The following is a 21,408-nucleotide window of genomic DNA, read 5'->3' as shown; positions in this document are numbered from 1 at the left end:
CAAAAAAGAGCATTATGTATCTACCAGGGCTCGAACCTGGGACCTTCCGCGTGTTAGGCGGACGTGATAACCACTACACCATAGATACCCGCCATAGCCATCGTAAATACGATGAAACCGTTTTAAAAATGGGCATATTTTCGAGAACGAGAGCCTCCAATTCACTCGTCCACATATCGCTAAAATATCAACCTTCTATGTATCTATCAGGGCTCGAACCTGAGACCTTCCGCGTGTAAAGCGGACGTGATAACCACTACACCATAGATACGCTTGCGACTGCAACATGAACTGACGAAAATCGTCTTGGAGATAGGGTTGCATTTTTACCAAGGCCTGAACCAGTGGATTTCTTTAAAACGGATATTTTTGGTATTAAGAAGAAACCGTTTCATTGCCACCAAAATATTTTCTGCAATCTTTAAAAACTGAAGCCGGTAATGCCTCCCCGGCCGGGAATTTAACTCAGGTCTTCCGTAAAACAGGCGGTGATACTCAGCACTATACTACCAAGGACCCAAAATATGTCACTTTTCAATTTAAAAAAATTGCCAAAAACCTCCGAAAGTTTCGTTCTAACAACAAGGCAAAAAAGAACATTATGTATCTACCAGGGCTCGATCCTGGGACCTTCCGCGTGTTAGGCGGACGTGATAACCACTACACCATAGATACCCGTCGTAGCCGTCGTAAATACGATGAAACTGTTTTAAAAATGGGCAAATTTTCGAGACCGAGAGCCTCCAATTCACTCGTCCACATATCGCTAAAATATCAACCTTCTATGTATCTATAAGGGCTCGAACCTGAGACCTTCCGCGTGTAAAGCGGACGTGATAACCACTACACCATAGATACGCTTGCGACTGCAACATGAACTGACGAAAATCGTCTTGGAGATAGGGTTGCATTTTGACCAAGGCCTGAACCAGTGGATTTCTTTAAAACGGATATTTTTGGTAACAAGAAGAAACCGTTTCATTGCCACCAAAATATTTTCTGCAATCTTTAAAAACTGAAGCCGGTCATGCCTCCCCGGCGGGGAATTTAACTCAGGTCTTCCGTAAAACAGGCGGTGATACTCAGCACTATACTACCAAGGACCCAAAAAATGTCACTTTTCAATTTAAAAAAATTGCCAAAAACCTCCGAAAGTTTCGTTCTAACAACAAGTCAAAAAAGAACATTATGTATCTACCAGGGCTCGAACCTGGGACCTTAAGCGTGTTAGGCGGACGTGATAACCACTACACCATAGATACCCGTCATAGCCATCGTAAATACGATGAAACCGTTTTAAAAATGGGCAAATTTTCGAGACCGAGAGCCGCCAATTCACTCGTCCACATATCGCTAAAATATCAACCTTCTTTGTACCTATCAGGGCTCGAACCTGAGACCTTCCGCGTGTAAAGCGGACGTGATAACCACTACACCATAGATACGCTAGCGACTGCAACATGAACTGACGAAAATCGTCTTGGAGATAGGGTTGCATTTTTACCAAGGCCTGAACCAGTGGATTTCTTTAAAACGGATATTTTTGGTATTAAGAAGAAACCGTTTCATTGCCACCAAAATATTTTCTGCAATCTTTAAAAACTGAAGCCGGTCATGCCTCCCCGGCGGGGAATTTAACTCAGGTCTTCCGTAAAACAGGCGGTGATACTCAGCACTATACTGCCAAGGACCCAAAAAATGTCACTTTTCAATTTAAAAAAATTGCCAAAAACCTCCGAAAGTTTCGTTCTAACAACAAGTCAAAAAAGAACATTATGTATCTACCAGGGCTCGAACCTGGGACCTTCCGCGTGTTAGGCGGACGTGATAACCACTACACCATAGATACCCGTCATAGCCATCGTAAATACGATGAAACCGTTTTAAAAATGGGCAAATTTTCGAGACCGAGAGCCGCCAATTCACTCGTCCACATATCGCTAAAATATCAACCTTCTTTGTACCTATCAGGGCTCGAACCTGAGACCTTCCGCGTGTAAAGCGGACGTGATAACCACTACACCATAGATACGCTAGCGACTGCAACATGAACTGACGAAAATCGTCTTGGAGATAGGGTTGCATTTTTACCAAGGCCTGAACCAGTGGATTTCTTTAAAACGGATATTTTTGGTATTAAGAAGAAACCGTTTCATTGCCACCAAAATATTTTCTGCAATCTTTAAAAACTGAAGCCGGTAATGCCTCCCCGGCGGGGAATTTAACTCAGGTCTTCCGTAAAACAGGCGGTGATACTCAGCACTATACTACCAAGGACCCAAAATATGTCACTTTTCAATTTGAAAAAATTGCCAAAAACCTCCGAAAGTTTCGTTCTAACAACAAGGCAAAAAAGAACATTATGTATCTACCAGGGCTCGATCCTGGGACCTTCCGCGTGTTAGGCGGACGTGATAACCACTACACCATAGATACCCGTCATAGCCGTCGTAAATACGATGAAACTGTTTTAAAAATGGGCAAATTTTCGAGACCGAGAGCCTCCAATTCACTCGTCCACATATCGCTAAAATATCAACCTTCTTTGTATCTATCAGGGCTCGAACCTGAGACCTTTCGCGTGTAAAGCGGACGTGATAACCACTACACCATAGATACGCTAGCGACTGCAACATGAACTGACGAAAATCGTCTTGGAGATAGGGTTGCATTTTTACCAAGGCCTGAACCAGTGGATTTCTTTAAAACGGATATTTTTGGTATTAAGAAGAAACCGTTTCATTGCCACCAAAATATTTTCTGCAATCTTTAAAAACTGAAGCCGGTCATGCCTCCCCGGCGGGGAATTTAACTCAGGTCTTCCGTAAAACAGGCGGTGATACTCAGCACTATACTACCAAGGACCCAAAAAATGTCACTTTTCAATTTAAAAAAATTGCCAAAAACCTCCGAAAGTTTCGTTCTAACAACAAGTCAAAAAAGAACATTATGTATCTACCAGGGCTCGAACCTGGGACCTTCCGCGTGTTAGGCGGACGTGATAACCACTACACCATAGATACCCGTCATAGCCATCGTAAATACGATGAAACCGTTTTAAAAATGGGCAAATTTTCGAGACCGAGAGCCGCCAATTCACTCGTCCACATATCGCTAAAATATCAACCTTCTTTGTACCTATCAGGGCTCGAACCTGAGACCTTCCGCGTGTAAAGCGGACGTGATAACCACTACACCATAGATACGCTAGCGACTGCAACATGAACTGACGAAAATCGTCTTGGAGATAGGGTTGCATTTTTACCAAGGCCTGAACCAGTGGATTTCTTTAAAACGGATATTTTTGGTATTAAGAAGAAACCGTTTCATTGCCACCAAAATATTTTCTGCAATCTTTAAAAACTGAAGCCGGTCATGCCTCCCCGGCGGGGAATTTAACTCAGGTCTTCCGTAAAACAGGCGGTGATACTCAGCACTATACTACCAAGGACCCAAAAAATGTCACTTTTCAATTTAAAAAAATTGCCAAAAACCTCCGAAAGTTTCGTTCTAACAACAAGTCAAAAAAGAACATTATGTATCTACCAGGGCTCGAACCTGGGACCTTCCGCGTGTTAGGCGGACGTGATAACCACTACACCATAGATACCCGTCATAGCCATCGTAAATACGATGAAACCGTTTTAAAAATGGGCAAATTTTCGAGACCGAGAGCCGCCAATTCACTCGTCCACATATCGCTAAAATATCAACCTTCTTTGTACCTATCAGGGCTCGAACCTGAGACCTTCCGCGTGTAAAGCGGACGTGATAACCACTACACCATAGATACGCTAGCGACTGCAACATGAACTGACGAAAATCGTCTTGGAGATAGGGTTGCATTTTTACCAAGGCCTGAACCAGTGGATTTCTTTAAAACGGATATTTTTGGTATTAAGAAGAAACCGTTTCATTGCCACCAAAATATTTTCTGCAATCTTTAAAAACTGAAGCCGGTAATGCCTCCCCGGCGGGGAATTTAACTCAGGTCTTCCGTAAAACAGGCGGTGATAATCAGCACTATACTACCAAGGACCCAAAATATGTCACTTTTCAATTTAAAAAAATTGCCAAAAACCTCCGAAAGTTTCGTTCTAACAACAAGGCAAAAAAGAACATTATGTATTTACCAGGGCTCGATCCTGGGACCTTCCGCGTGTTAGGCGGACGTGATAACCACTACACCATAGATACCCTTCATAGCCGTCGTAAATACGATGAAACTGTTTTAAAAATGGGCAAATTTTCGAGACCGAGAGCCTCCAATTCACTCGTCCACATATCGCTAAAATATCAACCTTCTTTGTATCTATCAGGGCTCGAACCTGAGACCTTTCGCGTGTAAAGCGGACGTGATAACCACTACACCATAGATACGCTAGCGCCTGCAACATGAACTGACGAAAATCGTCTTGGAGATAGGGTTGCATTTTTACCAAGGCCTGAACCAGTGGATTTCTTTAAAACGGATATTTTTGGTATTAAGAAGAAACCGTTTCATTGCCACCAAAATATTTTCTGCAATCTTTAAAAACTGAAGCCGGTCATGCCTCCCCGGCGGGGAATTTAACTCAGGTCTTCCGTAAAACAGGCGGTGATACTCAGCACTATACTACCAAGGACCCAAAAAATGTCACTTTTCAATTTAAAAAAATTGCCAAAAACCTCCGAAAGTTTCGTTCTAACAACAAGTCAAAAAAGAACATTATGTATCTACCAGGGCTCGAACCTGGGACCTTCCGCGTGTTAGGCGGACGTGATAACCACTACACCATAGATACCCGTCATAGCCATCGTAAATACGATGAAACCGTTTTAAAAATGGGCAAATTTTCGAGACCGAGAGCCGCCAATTCACTCGTCCACATATCGCTAAAATATCAACCTTCTTTGTACCTATCAGGGCTCGAACCTGAGACCTTCCGCGTGTAAAGCGGACGTGATAACCACTACACCATAGATACGCTAGCGACTGCAACATGAACTGACGAAAATCGTCTTGGAGATAGGGTTGCATTTTTACCAAGGCCTGAACCAGTGGATTTCTTTAAAACGGATATTTTTGGTATTAAGAAGAAACCGTTTCATTGCCACCAAAATATTTTCTGCAATCTTTAAAAACTGAAGCCGGTAATGCCTCCCCGGCGGGGAATTTAACTCAGGTCTTCCGTAAAACAGGCGGTGATAATCAGCACTATACTACCAAGGACCCAAAATATGTCACTTTTCAATTTAAAAAAATTGCCAAAAACCTCCGAAAGTTTCGTTCTAACAACAAGGCAAAAAAGAACATTATGTATTTACCAGGGCTCGATCCTGGGACCTTCCGCGTGTTAGGCGGACGTGATAACCACTACACCATAGATACCCTTCATAGCCGTCGTAAATACGATGAAACTGTTTTAAAAATGGGCAAATTTTCGAGACCGAGAGCCTCCAATTCACTCGTCCACATATCGCTAAAATATCAACCTTCTTTGTATCTATCAGGGCTCGAACCTGAGACCTTTCGCGTGTAAAGCGGACGTGATAACCACTACACCATAGATACGCTAGCGCCTGCAACATGAACTGACGAAAATCGTCTTGGAGATAGGGTTGCATTTTTACCAAGGCCTGAACCAGTGGATTTCTTTAAAACGGATATTTTTGGTATTAAGAAGAAACCGTTTCATTGCCACCAAAATATTTTCTGCAATCTTTAAAAACTGAAGCCGGTCATGCCTCCCCGGCGGGGAATTTAACTCAGGTCTTCCGTAAAACAGGCGGTGATACTCAGCACTATACTACCAAGGACCCAAAAAATGTCACTTTTCAATTTAAAAAAATTGCCAAAAACCTCCGAAAGTTTCGTTCTAACAACAAGTCAAAAAAGAACATTATGTATCTACCAGGGCTCGAACCTGGGACCTTCCGCGTGTTAGGCGGACGTGATAACCACTACACCATAGATACCCGTCATAGCCATCGTAAATACGATAAAACCGTTTTAAAAATGGGCAAATTTTCGAGACCGAGAGCCGCCAATTCACTCGTCCACATATCGCTAAAATATCAACCTTCTTTGTACCTATCAGGGCTCGAACCTGAGACCTTCCGCGTGTAAAGCGGACGTGATAACCACTACACCATAGATACGCTAGCGACTGCAACATGAACTGACGAAAATCGTCTTGGAGATAGGGTTGCATTTTTACCAAGGCCTGAACCAGTGGATTTCTTTAAAACGGATATTTTTGGTATTAAGAAGAAACCGTTTCATTGCCACCAAAATATTTTCTGCAATCTTTAAAAACTGAAGCCGGTCATGCCTCCCCGGCGGGGAATTTAACTCAGGTCTTCCGTAAAACAGGCGGTGATACTCAGCACTATACTACCAAGGACCCAAAATATGTCACTTTTCAATTTAAAAAAATTGCCAAAAACCTCCGAAAGTTTCGTTCTAACAACAAGGCAAAAAAGAACATTATGTATCTACCAGGGCTCGATCCTGGGACCTTCCGCGTGTTAGGCGGACGTGATAACCACTACACCATAGATACCCGTCATAGCCGTCGTAAATACGATGAAACTGTTTTAAAAATGGGCAAATTTTCGAGACCGAGAGCCTCCAATTCACTCGTCCACATATCGCTAAAATATCAACCTTCTTTGTATCTATCAGGGCTCGAACCTGAGACCTTTCGCGTGTAAAGCGGACGTGATAACCACTACACCATAGATACGCTAGCGACTGTAACATGAACTGACGAAAATCGTCTGGGTGATAGGGTTGCATTTTGACCAAGGCCTGAACCAGTGGATTTCTTTAAAACGGATATTTTTGGTATTAAGAAGAAACAGTTTCATTGCCACCAAAATATTTTCTGCAATCTTTAAAAACTGAAGCCGGTCATGCCTCCCCGGCGGGGAATTTAACTCAGGTCTTCCGTAAAACAGGCGGTGATACTCAGCACTATACTACCAAGGACCCAAAATATGTCACTTTTCAATTTAAAAAAATTGCCAAAAACCTCCGAAAGTTTCGTTCTAACAACAAGTCAAAAAAGAACATTATGTATCTACCAGGGCTCGAACCTGGGACCTTCCGCGTGTTAGGCGGACGTGATAACCACTACACCATAGATACCCGTCATAGCCATCGTAAATACGATGAAACCGTTTTAAAAATGGGCAAATTTTCGAGACCGAGAGCCTTCAATTCACTCGTCCACATATCGCTAAAATATCAACCTTCTTTGTATCTATCAGGGCTCGAACCTGAGACCTTCCGCGTGTAAAGCGGACGTGATAACCACTACACCATAGATACGCTAGCGACTGCAACATGAACTGACGAAAATCGTCTTGGAGATAGGGTTGCATTTTGACCAAGGCCTGAACCAGTGGATTTCTTTAAAACGGATATTTTTGGTAACAAGAAGAAACCGTTTCATTGCCACCAAAATATTTTCTGCAATCTTTAAAAACTGAAGCCGGTCATGCCTCCCCGGCGGGGAATTTAACTCAGGTCTTCCGTAAAACAGGCGGTGATACTCAGCACTATACTACCAAGGACCCAAAAAATATCACTTTTCAATTTAAAAAAATTGCCAAAAACCTCCGAAAGTTTCGTTCTAACAACAAGTCAAAAAAGAACATTATGTATCTACCAGGGCTCGAACCTGGGACCTTACGCGTGTTAGGCGGACGTGATAACCACTACACCATAGATACCCGTCATAGCCATCGTAAATACGATGAAACCGTTTTAAAAATGGGCAAATTTTCGAGACCGAGAGCCGCCAATTCACTCGTCCACATATCGCTAAAATATCAACCTTCTTTGTACCTATCAGGGCTCGAACCTGAGACCTTCCGCGTGTAAAGCGGACGTGATAACCACTACACCATAGATACGCTAGCGACTGCAACATGAACTGACGAAAATCGTCTTGGAGATAGGGTTGCATTTTTACCAAGGCCTGAACCAGTGGATTTCTTTAAAACGGATATTTTTGGTATTAAGAAGAAACCGTTTCATTGCCACCAAAATATTTTCTGCAATCTTTAAAAACTGAAGCCGGTCATGCCTCCCCGGCGGGGAATTTAACTCAGGTCTTCCGTAAAACAGGCGGTGATACTCAGCACTATACTACCAAGGACCCAAAAAATGTCACTTTTCAATTTAAAAAAATTGCCAAAAACCTCCGAAAGTTTCGTTCTAACAACAAGTCAAAAAAGAACATTATGTATCTACCAGGGCTCAAACCTGGGACTTTCCGCGTGTTAGGCGGACGTGATAACCACTACACCATAGATACCCGTCATAGCCATCGTAAATACGATGAAACCGTTTTAAAAATGGGCAAATTTTCGAGACCGAGAGCCTCCAATTCACTCGTCCACATATCGCTAAAATATCAACCTTCTATGTATCTATAAGGGCTCGAACCTGAGACCTTCCGCGTGTAAAGCGGACGTGATAACCACTACACCATAGATACGCTTGCGACTGCAACATGAACTGACGAAAATCGTCTTGGAGATAGGGTTGCATTTTGACCAAGGCCTGAACCAGTGGATTTCTTTAAAACGGATATTTTTGGTAACAAGAAGAAACCGTTTCATTGCCACCAAAATATTTTCTGCAATCTTTAAAAACTGAAGCCGGTCATGCCTCCCCGGCGGGGAATTTAACTCAGGTCTTCCGTAAAACAGGCGGTGATACTCAGCACTATACTACCAAGGACCCAAAAAATGTCACTTTTCAATTTAAAAAAATTGCCAAAAACCTCCGAAAGTTTCGTTCTAACAACAAGTCAAAAAAGAACATTATGTATCTACCAGGGCTCGAACCTGGGACCTTACGCGTGTTAGGCGGACGTGATAACCACTACACCATAGATACCCGTCATAGCCATCGTAAATACGATGAAACCGTTTTAAAAATGGGCAAATTTTCGAGACCGAGAGCCGCCAATTCACTCGTCCACATATCGCTAAAATATCAACCTTCTTTGTACCTATCAGGGCTCGAACCTGAGACCTTCCGCGTGTAAAGCGGACGTGATAACCACTACACCATAGATACGCTAGCGACTGCAACATGAACTGACGAAAATCGTCTTGGAGATAGGGTTGCATTTTTACCAAGGCCTGAACCAGTGGATTTCTTTAAAACGGATATTTTTGGTATTAAGAAGAAACCGTTTCATTGCCACCAAAATATTTTCTGCAATCTTTAAAAACTGAAGCCGGTAATGCCTCCCCGGCGGGGAATTTAACTCAGGTCTTCCGTAAAACAGGCGGTGATACTCAGCACTATACTACCAAGGACCCAAAATATGTCACTTTTCAATTTAAAAAAATTGCCAAAAACCTCCGAAAGTTTCGTTCTAACAACAAGGCAAAAAAGAACATTATGTATCTACCAGGGCTCGATCCTGGGACCTTCCGCGTGTTAGGCGGACGTGATAACCACTACACCATAGATACCCGTCATAGCCGTCGTAAATACGATGAAACTGTTTTAAAAATGGGCAAATTTTCGAGACCGAGAGCCTCCAATTCACTCGTCCACATATCGCTAAAATATCAACCTTCTTTGTATCTATCAGGGCTCGAACCTGAGACCTTTCGCGTGTAAAGCGGACGTGATAACCACTACACCATAGATACGCTAGCGACTGCAACATGAACTGACGAAAATCGTCTTGGAGATAGGGTTGCATTTTTACCAAGGCCTGAACCAGTGGATTTCTTTAAAACGGATATTTTTGGTATTAAGAAGAAACCGTTTCATTGCCACCAAAATATTTTCTGCAATCTTTAAAAACTGAAGCCGGTCATGCCTCCCCGGCGGGGAATTTAACTCAGGTCTTCCGTAAAACAGGCGGTGATACTCAGCACTATACTACCAAGGACCCAAAAAATGTCACTTTTCAATTTAAAAAAATTGCCAAAAACCTCCGAAAGTTTCGTTCTAACAACAAGTCAAAAAAGAACATTATGTATCTACCAGGGCTCGAACCTGGGACCTTCCGCGTGTTAGGCGGACGTGATAACCACTACACCATAGATACCCGTCATAGCCATCGTAAATACGATGAAACCGTTTTAAAAATGGGCAAATTTTCGAGACCGAGAGCCGCCAATTCACTCGTCCACATATCGCTAAAATATCAACCTTCTTTGTACCTATCAGGGCTCGAACCTGAGACCTTCCGCGTGTAAAGCGGACGTGATAACCACTACACCATAGATACGCTAGCGACTGCAACATGAACTGACGAAAATCGTCTTGGAGATAGGGTTGCATTTTTACCAAGGCCTGAACCAGTGGATTTCTTTAAAACGGATATTTTTGGTATTAAGAAGAAACCGTTTCATTGCCACCAAAATATTTTCTGCAATCTTTAAAAACTGAAGCCGGTAATGCCTCCCCGGCGGGGAATTTAACTCAGGTCTTCCGTAAAACAGGCGGTGATAATCAGCACTATACTACCAAGGACCCAAAATATGTCACTTTTCAATTTAAAAAAATTGCCAAAAACCTCCGAAAGTTTCGTTCTAACAACAAGGCAAAAAAGAACATTATGTATTTACCAGGGCTCGATCCTGGGACCTTCCGCGTGTTAGGCGGACGTGATAACCACTACACCATAGATACCCTTCATAGCCGTCGTAAATACGATGAAACTGTTTTAAAAATGGGCAAATTTTCGAGACCGAGAGCCTCCAATTCACTCGTCCACATATCGCTAAAATATCAACCTTCTTTGTATCTATCAGGGCTCGAACCTGAGACCTTTCGCGTGTAAAGCGGACGTGATAACCACTACACCATAGATACGCTAGCGCCTGCAACATGAACTGACGAAAATCGTCTTGGAGATAGGGTTGCATTTTTACCAAGGCCTGAACCAGTGGATTTCTTTAAAACGGATATTTTTGGTATTAAGAAGAAACCGTTTCATTGCCACCAAAATATTTTCTGCAATCTTTAAAAACTGAAGCCGGTCATGCCTCCCCGGCGGGGAATTTAACTCAGGTCTTCCGTAAAACAGGCGGTGATACTCAGCACTATACTACCAAGGACCCAAAAAATGTCACTTTTCAATTTAAAAAAATTGCCAAAAACCTCCGAAAGTTTCGTTCTAACAACAAGTCAAAAAAGAACATTATGTATCTACCAGGGCTCGAACCTGGGACCTTCCGCGTGTTAGGCGGACGTGATAACCACTACACCATAGATACCCGTCATAGCCATCGTAAATACGATGAAACCGTTTTAAAAATGGGCAAATTTTCGAGACCGAGAGCCGCCAATTCACTCGTCCACATATCGCTAAAATATCAACCTTCTTTGTACCTATCAGGGCTCGAACCTGAGACCTTCCGCGTGTAAAGCGGACGTGATAACCACTACACCATAGATACGCTAGCGACTGCAACATGAACTGACGAAAATCGTCTTGGAGATAGGGTTGCATTTTTACCAAGGCCTGAACCAGTGGATTTCTTTAAAACGGATATTTTTGGTATTAAGAAGAAACCGTTTCATTGCCACCAAAATATTTTCTGCAATCTTTAAAAACTGAAGCCGGTCATGCCTCCCCGGCGGGGAATTTAACTCAGGTCTTCCGTAAAACAGGCGGTGATACTCAGCACTATACTACCAAGGACCCAAAATATGTCACTTTTCAATTTAAAAAAATTGCCAAAAACCTCCGAAAGTTTCGTTCTAACAACAAGGCAAAAAAGAACATTATGTATCTACCAGGGCTCGATCCTGGGACCTTCCGCGTGTTAGGCGGACGTGATAACCACTACACCATAGATACCCGTCATAGCCGTCGTAAATACGATGAAACTGTTTTAAAAATGGGCAAATTTTCGAGACCGAGAGCCTCCAATTCACTCGTCCACATATCGCTAAAATATCAACCTTCTTTGTATCTATCAGGGCTCGAACCTGAGACCTTTCGCGTGTAAAGCGGACGTGATAACCACTACACCATAGATACGCTAGCGACTGTAACATGAACTGACGAAAATCGTCTGGGTGATAGGGTTGCATTTTGACCAAGGCCTGAACCAGTGGATTTCTTTAAAACGGATATTTTTGGTATTAAGAAGAAACAGTTTCATTGCCACCAAAATATTTTCTGCAATCTTTAAAAACTGAAGCCGGTCATGCCTCCCCGGCGGGGAATTTAACTCAGGTCTTCCGTAAAACAGGCGGTGATACTCAGCACTATACTACCAAGGACCCAAAATATGTCACTTTTCAATTTAAAAAAATTGCCAAAAACCTCCGAAAGTTTCGTTCTAACAACAAGTCAAAAAAGAACATTATGTATCTACCAGGGCTCGAACCTGGGACCTTCCGCGTGTTAGGCGGACGTGATAACCACTACACCATAGATACCCGTCATAGCCATCGTAAATACGATGAAACCGTTTTAAAAATGGGCAAATTTTCGAGACCGAGAGCCTTCAATTCACTCGTCCACATATCGCTAAAATATCAACCTTCTTTGTATCTATCAGGGCTCGAACCTGAGACCTTCCGCGTGTAAAGCGGACGTGATAACCACTACACCATAGATACGCTAGCGACTGCAACATGAACTGACGAAAATCGTCTTGGAGATAGGGTTGCATTTTGACCAAGGCCTGAACCAGTGGATTTCTTTAAAACGGATATTTTTGGTATTAAGAAGAAACCGTTTCATTGCCACCAAAATATTTTCTGCAATCTTTAAAAACTGAAGCCGGTCATGCCTCCCCGGCGGGGAATTTAACTCAGGTCTTCCGTAAAACAGGCGGTGATACTCAGCACTATACTACCAAGGACCCAAAATATGTCACTTTTCAATTTAAAAAAATTGCCAAAAACCTCCGAAAGTTTCGTTCTAACAACAAGTCAAAAAAGAACATTATGTATCTACCAGGGCTCGAACCAGGGACCTTCCGCGTGTTAGGCGGACGTGATAACCACTAAACCATAGATACCCAAAACATTTCACTTTTCAATTTAAAAAAATTGCCAAAAACCTCCGAAAGTTTCGTTCTAACAACAAGTCAAAAAAGAACATTATGTATCTACCAGGGCTCGAACCTGGGACCTTCCGCGTGTTAGGCGGACGTGATAACCACTGCACCATAGATACCCGTCATGGCCATCGTAAATACGATGAAACCGTTTTAAAAATGGGCAAATTTTCGAGACCGAGAGCCGCCAATTCACTCGTCCACATATCACTAAAATATCAACCTTCTTTGTACCTATCAGGGCTAGAACCTGAGACCTTCCGCGTGTAAAGCGGACGTGATAACCACTACACCATAGATACGCTAGCGACTGCAACATGAACTGACGAAAATCGTCTTGGAGATAGGGTTGCATTTTGACCAAGGCCTGAACCAGTGGATTTCTTTAAAACGGATATTTTTGGTATTAAGAAGAAACCGTTTCATTGCCACCAAAATATTTTCTGCAATCTTTAAAAACTGAAGCCGGTCATGCCTCCCCGGCGGGGAATTTAACTCAGGTCTTCCGTAAAACAGGCGGTGATACTCAGCACTATACTACCAAGGACCCAAAATATGTCACTTTTCAATTTAAAAAAATTGCCAAAAACCTCCGAAAGTTTCGTTCTAACAACAAGTCAAAAAAGAACATTATGTATCTACCAGGGCTCGAACCAGGGACCTTCCGCGTGTTAGGCGGACGTGATAACCACTAAACCATAGATACCCAAAACATTTCACTTTTCAATTTAAAAAAATTGCCAAAAACCTCCGAAAGTTTCGTTCTAACAACAAGTCAAAAAAGAACATTATGTATCTACCAGGGCTCGAACCTGGGACCTTCCGCGTGTTAGGCGGACGTGATAACCACTGCACCATAGATACCCGTCATAGCCATCGTAAATACGATGAAACCGTTTTAAAAATGGGCAAATTTTCGAGACCGAGAGCCGCCAATTCACTCGTCCACATATCACTAAAATATCAACCTTCTTTGTACCTATCAGGGCAAGAAACCTGAGACCTTCCGCGTGTAAAGCGGACGTGATAACCACTACACCATAGATACGCTAGCGACTGCAACATGAACTGACGAAAATCGTCTTGGAGATAGGGTTGCATTTTGACCAAGGCCTGAACCAGTGGATTTCTTTAAAACGGATATTTTTGGTATTAAGAAGAAACCGTTTCATTGCCACCAAAATATTTTCTGCAATCTTTAAAAACTGAAGCCGGTCATGCCTCCCCGGCGGGGAATTTAACTCAGGTCTTCCGTAAAACAGGCGGTGATACTCAGCACTATACTACCAAGGACCCAAAATATGTCACTTTTCAATTTAAAAAAATTGCCAAAAACCTCCGAAAGTTTCGTTCTAACAACAAGTCAAAAAAGAACATTATGTATCTACCAGGGCTCGAACCTGGGACCTTCCGCGTGTTAGGCGGACGTGATAACCACTGCACCATAGATACCCGTCATAGCCATCGTAAATACGATGAAACCGTTTTAAAAATGGGCAAATTTTCGAGACCGAGAGCCTTCAATTCACTCGTCCACATATCGCTAAAATATCAACCTTCTTTGTATCTATCAGGGCTCGAACCTGAGACCTTCCGCGTGTAAAGCGGACGTGATAACCACTACACCATAGATACGCTAGCGACTGCAACATGAACTGACGAAAATCGTCTTGGAGATAGGGTTGCATTTTGACCAAGGCCTGAACCAGTGGATTTCTTTAAAACGGATATTTTTGGTATTAAGAAGAAACCGTTTCATTGCCACCAAAATATTTTCTGCAATCTTTAAAAACTGAAGCCGGTCATGCCTCCCCGGCGGGGAATTTAACTCAGGTCTTCCGTAAAACAGGCGGTGATACTCAGCACTATACTACCAAGGACCCAAAATATGTCACTTTTCAATTTAAAAAAATTGCCAAAAACCTCCGAAAGTTTCGTTCTAACAACAAGTCAAAAAAGAACATTATGTATCTACCAGGGCTCGAACCAGGGACCTTCCGCGTGTTAGGCGGACGTGATAACCACTAAACCATAGATACCCAAAACATTTCACTTTTCAATTTAAAAAAATTGCCAAAAACCTCCGAAAGTTTCGTTCTAACAACAAGTCAAAAAAGAACATTATGTATCTACCAGGGCTCGAACCTGGGACCTTCCGCGTGTTAGGCGGACGTGATAACCACTGCACCATAGATACCCGTCATGGCCATCGTAAATACGATGAAACCGTTTTAAAAATGGGCAAATTTTCGAGACCGAGAGCCGCCAATTCACTCGTCCACATATCACTAAAATATCAACCTTCTTTGTACCTATCAGGGCTAGAACCTGAGACCTTCCGCGTGTAAAGCGGACGTGATAACCACTACACCATAGATACGCTAGCGACTGCAACATGAACTGACGAAAATCGTCTTGGAGATAGGGTTGCATTTTGACCAAGGCCTGAACCAGTGGATTTCTTTAAAACGGATATTTTTGGTATTAAGAAGAAACCGTTTCATTGCCACCAAAATATTTTCTGCAATCTTTAAAAACTGAAGCCGGTCATGCCTCCCCGGCGGGGAATTTAACTCAGGTCTTCCGTAAAACAGGCGGTGATACTCAGCACTATACTACCAAGGACCCAAAATATGTCACTTTTCAATTTAAAAAAATTGCCAAAAACCTCCGAAAGTTTCGTTCTAACAACAAGTCAAAAAAGAACATTATGTATCTACCAGGGCTCGAACCAGGGACCTTCCGCGTGTTAGGCGGACGTGATAACCACTAAACCATAGATACCCAAAACATTTCACTTTTCAATTTAAAAAAATTGCCAAAAACCTCCGAAAGTTTCGTTCTAACAACAAGTCAAAAAAGAACATTATGTATCTACCAGGGCTCGAACCTGGGACCTTCCGCGTGTTAGGCGGACGTGATAACCACTGCACCATAGATACCCGTCATAGCCATCGTAAATACGATGAAACCGTTTTAAAAATGGGCAAATTTTCGAGACCGAGAGCCGCCAATTCACTCGTCCACATATCACTAAAATATCAACCTTCTTTGTACCTATCAGGGCAAGAAACCTGAGACCTTCCGCGTGTAAAGCGGACGTGATAACCACTACACCATAGATACGCTAGCGACTGCAACATGAACTGACGAAAATCGTCTTGGAGATAGGGTTGCATTTTGACCAAGGCCTGAACCAGTGGATTTCTTTAAAACGGATATTTTTGGTATTAAGAAGAAACCGTTTCATTGCCACCAAAATATTTTCTGCAATCTTTAAAAACTGAAGCCGGTCATGCCTCCCCGGCGGGGAATTTAACTCAGGTCTTCCGTAAAACAGGCGGTGATACTCAGCACTATACTACCAAGGACCCAAAATATGTCACTTTTCAATTTAAAAAAATTGCCAAAAACCTCCGAAAGTTTCGTTCTAACAACAAGTCAAAAAAGAACATTATGTATCTACCAGGGCTCGAACCAGGGACCTTCCGCGTGTTAGGCGGACGTGATAACCACTAAACCATAGATACCCAAAACATTTCACTTTTCAATTTAAAAAAATTGCCAAAAACCTCCGAAAGTTTCGTTCTAACAACAAGTCAAAAAAGAACATTATGTATCTACCAGGGCTCGAACCTGGGACCTTCCGCGTGTTAGGCGGACGTGATAACCACTGCACCATAGATACCCGTCATAGCCATCGTAAATACGATGAAACCGTTTTAAAAATGGGCAAATTTTCGAGACCGAGAGCCGCCAATTCACTCGTCCACATATCACTAAAATATCAACCTTCTTTGTACCTATCAGGGCAAGAAACCTGAGACCTTCCGCGTGTAAAGCGGACGTGATAACCACTACACCATAGATACGCTAGCGACTGCAACATGAACTGACGAAAATCGTCTTGGAGATAGGGTTGCATTTTGACCAAGGCCTGAACCAGTGGATTTCTTTAAAACGGATATTTTTGGTATTAAGAAGAAACCGTTTCATTGCCACCAAAATATTTTCTGCAATCTTTAAAAACTGAAGCCGGTCATGCCTCCCCGGCGGGGAATTTAACTCAGGTCTTCCGTAAAACAGGCGGTGATACTCAGCACTATACTACCAAGGACCCAAAATATGTCACTTTTCAATTTAAAAAAATTGCCAAAAACCTCCGAAAGTTTCGTTCTAACAACAAGTCAAAAAAGAACATTATGTATCTACCAGGGCTCGAACCAGGGACCTTCCGCGTGTTAGGCGGACGTGATAACCACTAAACCATAGATACCCAAAACATTTCACTTTTCAATTTAAAAAAATTGCCAAAAACCTCCGAAAGTTTCGTTCTAACAACAAGTCAAAAAAGAGCATTATGTATCTACCAGGGCTCGAACCTGGGACCTTCCGCGTGTTAGGCGGACGTGATAACCACTACACCATAGATACCCGTCATGGCCATCGTAAATACGATGAAACTGTTTTAAAAATGGGCAAATTATCGAGACCGAGAGCCTCCAATTCACTCGTCCACATATCGCTAAAATATCAACCTTCTTTGTATCTATCATGGCTCGAACCTGAGACCTTCCGCGTGTAAAGCGGACGTGATAACCACTACACCATAGATACGCTAGCGACTGTAACATGAACTGACGAAAATCGTCTGGGTGATAGGGTTGCATTTTGACCAAGGCCTGAACCAGTGGATTTCTTTAAAACGGATATTTTTGGTATTAAGAAGAAACAGTTTCATTGCCACCAAAATATTTTCTGCAATCTTTAAAAACTGAAGCCGGTCATGCCTCCCCGGCGGGGAATTTAACTCAGGTCTTCCGTAAAACAGGCGGTGATACTCAGCACTATACTACCAAGGACCTTAAATATGTCACTTTTCAATTTGAAAAAATTGCCAAAAACCTCCGAAAGTTTCGTTCTAACAACAAGTCAAAAAAGAACATTATGTATCTACCAGGGCTCGAACCTGGGACCTTCCGCGTGTTAGGCGGACGTGATAACCACTGCACCATAGATACCCGTCATAGCCATCGTAAATACGATGAAAACGTTTTAAAAATGGGCAAATTTTCGAGACCGAGAGCCTCCAATTCACTCGTCCACATATTGCTAAAATATCAACCTTCTATGTATCTTTCAGGGCTCGAACCTGGGACCTTCCGCGTGTTAGGCGGACGTGATAACCACTACACCATAGATACCCAAAACATTTCACTTTTCAATTTAAAAAAATTGCCAAAAACCTCCGAAAGTTTCGTTCTAACAACAAGTCAAAAAAGAACATTATGTATCTACCAGGGCTCGAACCTGGGACCTTCCGCGTGTTAGGCGGACGTGATAACCACTACACCATAGATACGCTAGCGACTGTAACATGAACTGACGAAAATCGTCTGGGTGATAGGGTTGCATTTTGACCAAGGCCTGAACCAGTGGATTTCTTTAAAACGGATATTTTTGGTATTAAGAAGAAACAGTTTCATTGCCACAAAAATATTTTCTGCAATCTTTAAAAACTGAAGCCGGTCACGCCTCCCCGGCGGGGAATTTAACTCAGATCTTCCGTAAAACAGGCGGTGATACTCAGCACTATACTACCAAGGACCCAAAATATGTCACTTTTCAATTTGAAAAAATTGCCAAAAACCTCCGAAAGTTTCGTTCTAACAACAAGTCAAAAAAGAACATTATGTATCTACCAGGGCTCGAACCTGGGACCTTCCGCGTGTTAGGCGGACGTGATAACCACTACACCATAGATACCCGTCATAGCCATCGTAAATACTATGAAACCGTTTTAAAAATGGGCAAATTTTCGAGACCGAGAGCCTTCAATTCACTCGTCCACATATCGCTAAAATATCAACCTTCTTTGTATCTATCAGGGCTCGAACCTGAGACCTTCCGCGTGTAAAGCGGACGGGATAACCACTACACCATAGATACGCTAGCGACTGCAACATGAACTGACGAAAATCGTCTTGGAGATAGGGTTGCATTTTGACCAAGGCCTGAACCAGTGGATTTCTTTAAAACGGATATTTTTGGTATTAAGAAGAAACCGTTTCATTGCCACCAAAATATTTTCTGCAATCTTTAAAAACTGAAGCCGGTCATGCCTCCCCGGCGGGGAATTTAACTCAGGTCTTCCGTAAAACAGGCGGTGATACTCAGCACTATACTACCAAGGACCCAAAATATGTCACTTTTCAATTTAAAAAAATTGCCAAAAACCTCCGAAAGTTTCGTTCTAACAACAAGTCAAAAAAGAACATTATGTATCTACCAGGGCTCGAACCAGGGACCTTCCGCGTGTTAGGCGGACGTGATAACCACTACACCATAGATACCCAAAACATTTCACTTTTCAATTTAAAAAAATTGCCAAAAACCTCCGAAAGTTTCGTTCTAACAACAAGTCAAAAAAGAGCATTATGTATCTACCAGGGCTCGAACCTGGTACCTTCCGCGTGTTAGGCGGACGTGATAACCACTACACCATAGATACCCGTCATTGCCATCGTAAATACGATGAAACTGTTTTAAAAATGGGCAAATTTTCGAGACCGAGAGCCTCCAATTCACTCGTCCACATATCGCTAAAATATCAACCTTCTTTGTATCTATCAGGGCTCGAACCTGAGACCTTCCGCGTGTAAAGCGGACGTGATAACCACTACACCATAGATACCCAAAACATTTCACTTTTCAATTTAAAAAAATTGCCAAAAACCTCCGAAAGTTTCGTTCTAACAACAAGTCAAAAAAGAGCATTATGTATCTACCAGGGCTCGAACCTGGTACCTTCCGCGTGTTAGGCGGACGTGATAACCACTACACCATAGATACCCGTCATAGCCATCGTAAATACGATGAAACTGTTTTAAAAATGGGCAAATTTTCGAGACCGAGAGCCTCCAATTCACTCGTCCACATATCGCTAAAAAATCAATCTTCTTTGTATCTATCAGGGCTCGAACCTGAGACCTTCCGCGTGTAAAGCGGACGTGATAACCACTACACCATAGATACGCTAGCGACTGTAACATGAACTGACGAAAATCGTCTGGGTGATAGGGTTGCATTTTGACCAAGGCCTGAACCAGTGGATTTCTTTAAAACGGATATTTTTGGTATTAAGAAGAAACAGTTTCATTGCCACCAAAATATTTTCTGCAATCTTTAAAAACTGAAGCCGGTCATGCCTCCCCGGCGGGGAATTTAACTCAGGTCTTCCGTAAAACAGGCGGTGATACTCAGCACTATACTACCAATGACCCAAAATATGTCACTTTTCAATTTGAAAAAATTGCCAAAAACCTCCGAAAGTTTCGTTCTAACAACAAGTCAAAAAAGAACATTATGTATCTACCAGGGCTCGAACCTGGGACCTTCCGCGTGTTAGGCGGACGTGATAACCACTACACCATAGATACCCAAAACATTTCACTTTTCAATTTAAAAAAATTGCCAAAAACCTCCGAAAGTTTCGTTCTAACAACAAGTCAAAAAAGAGCATTATGTATCTACCAGGGCTCGGACCTGGGACCTTCCGCGTGTTAGGCGGACGTGATAACCACTACACCATAGATACCCGTCATGGCCATCGTAAATACGATGAAACTGTTTTAAAAATGGGCAAATTATCGAGACCGAGAGCCTCCAATTCACTCGTCCACATATCGCTAAAATATCAACCTTCTTTGTATCTATCAGGGCTCGAACCTGAGACCTTCCGCGTGTAAAGCGGACGTGATAACCACTACACCATAGATACGCTAGCGACTGTAACATGAACTGACGAAAATCGTCTGGGTGATAGGGTTGCATTTTGACCAAGGCCTGAACCAGTGGATTTCTTTAAAACGGATATTTTTGGTATTAAGAAGAAACAGTTTCATTGCCAAAAAATATTTTCTGCAATCTTTAAAAACTGAAGCCGGTCACGCCTCCCCGGCGGGGAATTTAACTCAGATCTTCCGTAAAACAGGCGGTGATACTCAGCACTATACTACCAAGGACCCAAAATATGTCACTTTTCAATTTGAAAAAATTGCCAAAAACCTCCGAAAGTTTCGTTCTAACAACAAGTCAAAAAAGAACATTATGTATCTACCAGGGCTCGAACCTGGGACCTTCCGCGTGTTAGGCGGACGTGATAACCACTACACCATAGATACCCGTCATAGCCATCGTAAATACGATGAAACCGTTTTAAAAATGGGCAAATTTTCGAGACCGAGAGCCTTCAATTCACTCGTCCACATATCGCTAAAATATCAACCTTCTTTGTATCTATCAGGGCTCGAACCTGAGACCTTCCGCGTGTAAAGCGGACGGGATAACCACTACACCATAGATACG

At 42.5% G+C, this 21,408-nt stretch overlaps 44 non-coding genes across 44 annotated transcripts; all 44 read right to left on the bottom strand.

Annotated features, from left to right (window-relative positions):
• Window positions 1–15: 15 nt before the first annotated feature.
• Window positions 16–88, bottom strand: TRNAV-AAC (transfer RNA valine (anticodon AAC)). Its single transcript has one exon. It is a non-coding gene; the product is annotated as a tRNA-Val (tRNA).
• A 110-nt stretch (window positions 89–198) lies between these two features.
• On the bottom strand, window positions 199–271 carry TRNAV-UAC (transfer RNA valine (anticodon UAC)). Its single transcript has one exon. It is a non-coding gene; the product is annotated as a tRNA-Val (tRNA).
• A 1,101-nt stretch (window positions 272–1,372) lies between these two features.
• Window positions 1,373–1,445, bottom strand: TRNAV-UAC (transfer RNA valine (anticodon UAC)). The gene has a single exon. It is a non-coding gene; the product is annotated as a tRNA-Val (tRNA).
• Window positions 1,446–1,776: 331 nt separating this feature from the next.
• On the bottom strand, window positions 1,777–1,849 carry TRNAV-AAC (transfer RNA valine (anticodon AAC)). The gene has a single exon. It is a non-coding gene; the product is annotated as a tRNA-Val (tRNA).
• A 110-nt stretch (window positions 1,850–1,959) lies between these two features.
• On the bottom strand, window positions 1,960–2,032 carry TRNAV-UAC (transfer RNA valine (anticodon UAC)). Its single transcript has one exon. It is a non-coding gene; the product is annotated as a tRNA-Val (tRNA).
• A 514-nt stretch (window positions 2,033–2,546) lies between these two features.
• On the bottom strand, window positions 2,547–2,619 carry TRNAV-UAC (transfer RNA valine (anticodon UAC)). Its single transcript has one exon. It is a non-coding gene; the product is annotated as a tRNA-Val (tRNA).
• Window positions 2,620–2,950: 331 nt separating this feature from the next.
• TRNAV-AAC (transfer RNA valine (anticodon AAC)) lies at window positions 2,951–3,023 on the bottom strand. The gene has a single exon. It is a non-coding gene; the product is annotated as a tRNA-Val (tRNA).
• A 110-nt stretch (window positions 3,024–3,133) lies between these two features.
• Window positions 3,134–3,206, bottom strand: TRNAV-UAC (transfer RNA valine (anticodon UAC)). The gene has a single exon. It is a non-coding gene; the product is annotated as a tRNA-Val (tRNA).
• A 331-nt stretch (window positions 3,207–3,537) lies between these two features.
• TRNAV-AAC (transfer RNA valine (anticodon AAC)) lies at window positions 3,538–3,610 on the bottom strand. Its single transcript has one exon. It is a non-coding gene; the product is annotated as a tRNA-Val (tRNA).
• Window positions 3,611–3,720: 110 nt separating this feature from the next.
• TRNAV-UAC (transfer RNA valine (anticodon UAC)) lies at window positions 3,721–3,793 on the bottom strand. Its single transcript has one exon. It is a non-coding gene; the product is annotated as a tRNA-Val (tRNA).
• Window positions 3,794–4,307: 514 nt separating this feature from the next.
• Window positions 4,308–4,380, bottom strand: TRNAV-UAC (transfer RNA valine (anticodon UAC)). Its single transcript has one exon. It is a non-coding gene; the product is annotated as a tRNA-Val (tRNA).
• Window positions 4,381–4,711: 331 nt separating this feature from the next.
• Window positions 4,712–4,784, bottom strand: TRNAV-AAC (transfer RNA valine (anticodon AAC)). Its single transcript has one exon. It is a non-coding gene; the product is annotated as a tRNA-Val (tRNA).
• A 110-nt stretch (window positions 4,785–4,894) lies between these two features.
• TRNAV-UAC (transfer RNA valine (anticodon UAC)) lies at window positions 4,895–4,967 on the bottom strand. The gene has a single exon. It is a non-coding gene; the product is annotated as a tRNA-Val (tRNA).
• A 514-nt stretch (window positions 4,968–5,481) lies between these two features.
• TRNAV-UAC (transfer RNA valine (anticodon UAC)) lies at window positions 5,482–5,554 on the bottom strand. Its single transcript has one exon. It is a non-coding gene; the product is annotated as a tRNA-Val (tRNA).
• A 331-nt stretch (window positions 5,555–5,885) lies between these two features.
• TRNAV-AAC (transfer RNA valine (anticodon AAC)) lies at window positions 5,886–5,958 on the bottom strand. Its single transcript has one exon. It is a non-coding gene; the product is annotated as a tRNA-Val (tRNA).
• A 110-nt stretch (window positions 5,959–6,068) lies between these two features.
• Window positions 6,069–6,141, bottom strand: TRNAV-UAC (transfer RNA valine (anticodon UAC)). The gene has a single exon. It is a non-coding gene; the product is annotated as a tRNA-Val (tRNA).
• A 514-nt stretch (window positions 6,142–6,655) lies between these two features.
• TRNAV-UAC (transfer RNA valine (anticodon UAC)) lies at window positions 6,656–6,728 on the bottom strand. The gene has a single exon. It is a non-coding gene; the product is annotated as a tRNA-Val (tRNA).
• A 331-nt stretch (window positions 6,729–7,059) lies between these two features.
• TRNAV-AAC (transfer RNA valine (anticodon AAC)) lies at window positions 7,060–7,132 on the bottom strand. Its single transcript has one exon. It is a non-coding gene; the product is annotated as a tRNA-Val (tRNA).
• A 110-nt stretch (window positions 7,133–7,242) lies between these two features.
• On the bottom strand, window positions 7,243–7,315 carry TRNAV-UAC (transfer RNA valine (anticodon UAC)). Its single transcript has one exon. It is a non-coding gene; the product is annotated as a tRNA-Val (tRNA).
• A 514-nt stretch (window positions 7,316–7,829) lies between these two features.
• TRNAV-UAC (transfer RNA valine (anticodon UAC)) lies at window positions 7,830–7,902 on the bottom strand. The gene has a single exon. It is a non-coding gene; the product is annotated as a tRNA-Val (tRNA).
• A 1,101-nt stretch (window positions 7,903–9,003) lies between these two features.
• Window positions 9,004–9,076, bottom strand: TRNAV-UAC (transfer RNA valine (anticodon UAC)). Its single transcript has one exon. It is a non-coding gene; the product is annotated as a tRNA-Val (tRNA).
• Window positions 9,077–9,590: 514 nt separating this feature from the next.
• TRNAV-UAC (transfer RNA valine (anticodon UAC)) lies at window positions 9,591–9,663 on the bottom strand. Its single transcript has one exon. It is a non-coding gene; the product is annotated as a tRNA-Val (tRNA).
• Window positions 9,664–9,994: 331 nt separating this feature from the next.
• On the bottom strand, window positions 9,995–10,067 carry TRNAV-AAC (transfer RNA valine (anticodon AAC)). Its single transcript has one exon. It is a non-coding gene; the product is annotated as a tRNA-Val (tRNA).
• A 110-nt stretch (window positions 10,068–10,177) lies between these two features.
• On the bottom strand, window positions 10,178–10,250 carry TRNAV-UAC (transfer RNA valine (anticodon UAC)). Its single transcript has one exon. It is a non-coding gene; the product is annotated as a tRNA-Val (tRNA).
• A 514-nt stretch (window positions 10,251–10,764) lies between these two features.
• Window positions 10,765–10,837, bottom strand: TRNAV-UAC (transfer RNA valine (anticodon UAC)). The gene has a single exon. It is a non-coding gene; the product is annotated as a tRNA-Val (tRNA).
• A 331-nt stretch (window positions 10,838–11,168) lies between these two features.
• TRNAV-AAC (transfer RNA valine (anticodon AAC)) lies at window positions 11,169–11,241 on the bottom strand. The gene has a single exon. It is a non-coding gene; the product is annotated as a tRNA-Val (tRNA).
• Window positions 11,242–11,351: 110 nt separating this feature from the next.
• TRNAV-UAC (transfer RNA valine (anticodon UAC)) lies at window positions 11,352–11,424 on the bottom strand. The gene has a single exon. It is a non-coding gene; the product is annotated as a tRNA-Val (tRNA).
• A 514-nt stretch (window positions 11,425–11,938) lies between these two features.
• Window positions 11,939–12,011, bottom strand: TRNAV-UAC (transfer RNA valine (anticodon UAC)). The gene has a single exon. It is a non-coding gene; the product is annotated as a tRNA-Val (tRNA).
• A 331-nt stretch (window positions 12,012–12,342) lies between these two features.
• On the bottom strand, window positions 12,343–12,415 carry TRNAV-AAC (transfer RNA valine (anticodon AAC)). The gene has a single exon. It is a non-coding gene; the product is annotated as a tRNA-Val (tRNA).
• Window positions 12,416–12,525: 110 nt separating this feature from the next.
• TRNAV-UAC (transfer RNA valine (anticodon UAC)) lies at window positions 12,526–12,598 on the bottom strand. The gene has a single exon. It is a non-coding gene; the product is annotated as a tRNA-Val (tRNA).
• A 672-nt stretch (window positions 12,599–13,270) lies between these two features.
• TRNAV-UAC (transfer RNA valine (anticodon UAC)) lies at window positions 13,271–13,343 on the bottom strand. The gene has a single exon. It is a non-coding gene; the product is annotated as a tRNA-Val (tRNA).
• Window positions 13,344–14,603: 1,260 nt separating this feature from the next.
• Window positions 14,604–14,676, bottom strand: TRNAV-UAC (transfer RNA valine (anticodon UAC)). The gene has a single exon. It is a non-coding gene; the product is annotated as a tRNA-Val (tRNA).
• Window positions 14,677–15,348: 672 nt separating this feature from the next.
• On the bottom strand, window positions 15,349–15,421 carry TRNAV-UAC (transfer RNA valine (anticodon UAC)). Its single transcript has one exon. It is a non-coding gene; the product is annotated as a tRNA-Val (tRNA).
• A 1,981-nt stretch (window positions 15,422–17,402) lies between these two features.
• Window positions 17,403–17,475, bottom strand: TRNAV-AAC (transfer RNA valine (anticodon AAC)). Its single transcript has one exon. It is a non-coding gene; the product is annotated as a tRNA-Val (tRNA).
• Window positions 17,476–17,585: 110 nt separating this feature from the next.
• TRNAV-UAC (transfer RNA valine (anticodon UAC)) lies at window positions 17,586–17,658 on the bottom strand. The gene has a single exon. It is a non-coding gene; the product is annotated as a tRNA-Val (tRNA).
• A 672-nt stretch (window positions 17,659–18,330) lies between these two features.
• On the bottom strand, window positions 18,331–18,403 carry TRNAV-AAC (transfer RNA valine (anticodon AAC)). The gene has a single exon. It is a non-coding gene; the product is annotated as a tRNA-Val (tRNA).
• Window positions 18,404–18,734: 331 nt separating this feature from the next.
• TRNAV-AAC (transfer RNA valine (anticodon AAC)) lies at window positions 18,735–18,807 on the bottom strand. Its single transcript has one exon. It is a non-coding gene; the product is annotated as a tRNA-Val (tRNA).
• A 110-nt stretch (window positions 18,808–18,917) lies between these two features.
• TRNAV-UAC (transfer RNA valine (anticodon UAC)) lies at window positions 18,918–18,990 on the bottom strand. The gene has a single exon. It is a non-coding gene; the product is annotated as a tRNA-Val (tRNA).
• A 672-nt stretch (window positions 18,991–19,662) lies between these two features.
• On the bottom strand, window positions 19,663–19,735 carry TRNAV-UAC (transfer RNA valine (anticodon UAC)). The gene has a single exon. It is a non-coding gene; the product is annotated as a tRNA-Val (tRNA).
• Window positions 19,736–20,003: 268 nt separating this feature from the next.
• On the bottom strand, window positions 20,004–20,076 carry TRNAV-UAC (transfer RNA valine (anticodon UAC)). Its single transcript has one exon. It is a non-coding gene; the product is annotated as a tRNA-Val (tRNA).
• A 331-nt stretch (window positions 20,077–20,407) lies between these two features.
• TRNAV-AAC (transfer RNA valine (anticodon AAC)) lies at window positions 20,408–20,480 on the bottom strand. Its single transcript has one exon. It is a non-coding gene; the product is annotated as a tRNA-Val (tRNA).
• A 268-nt stretch (window positions 20,481–20,748) lies between these two features.
• On the bottom strand, window positions 20,749–20,821 carry TRNAV-UAC (transfer RNA valine (anticodon UAC)). Its single transcript has one exon. It is a non-coding gene; the product is annotated as a tRNA-Val (tRNA).
• Window positions 20,822–21,151: 330 nt separating this feature from the next.
• Window positions 21,152–21,224, bottom strand: TRNAV-AAC (transfer RNA valine (anticodon AAC)). The gene has a single exon. It is a non-coding gene; the product is annotated as a tRNA-Val (tRNA).
• Window positions 21,225–21,334: 110 nt separating this feature from the next.
• TRNAV-UAC (transfer RNA valine (anticodon UAC)) lies at window positions 21,335–21,407 on the bottom strand. Its single transcript has one exon. It is a non-coding gene; the product is annotated as a tRNA-Val (tRNA).
• Between the last annotated feature and the right edge of the window lies 1 nt (window position 21,408).

This window comes from Leiobunum rupestre, chromosome 3, assembly GCF_980474605.1.
Source record: "Leiobunum rupestre chromosome 3, qqLeiRupe1.1.hap1, whole genome shotgun sequence".
Lineage (NCBI taxonomy): Eukaryota > Metazoa > Arthropoda > Arachnida > Opiliones > Sclerosomatidae > Leiobunum > Leiobunum rupestre.
This window is presented reverse-complemented; position numbering and strand designations above follow the sequence as displayed.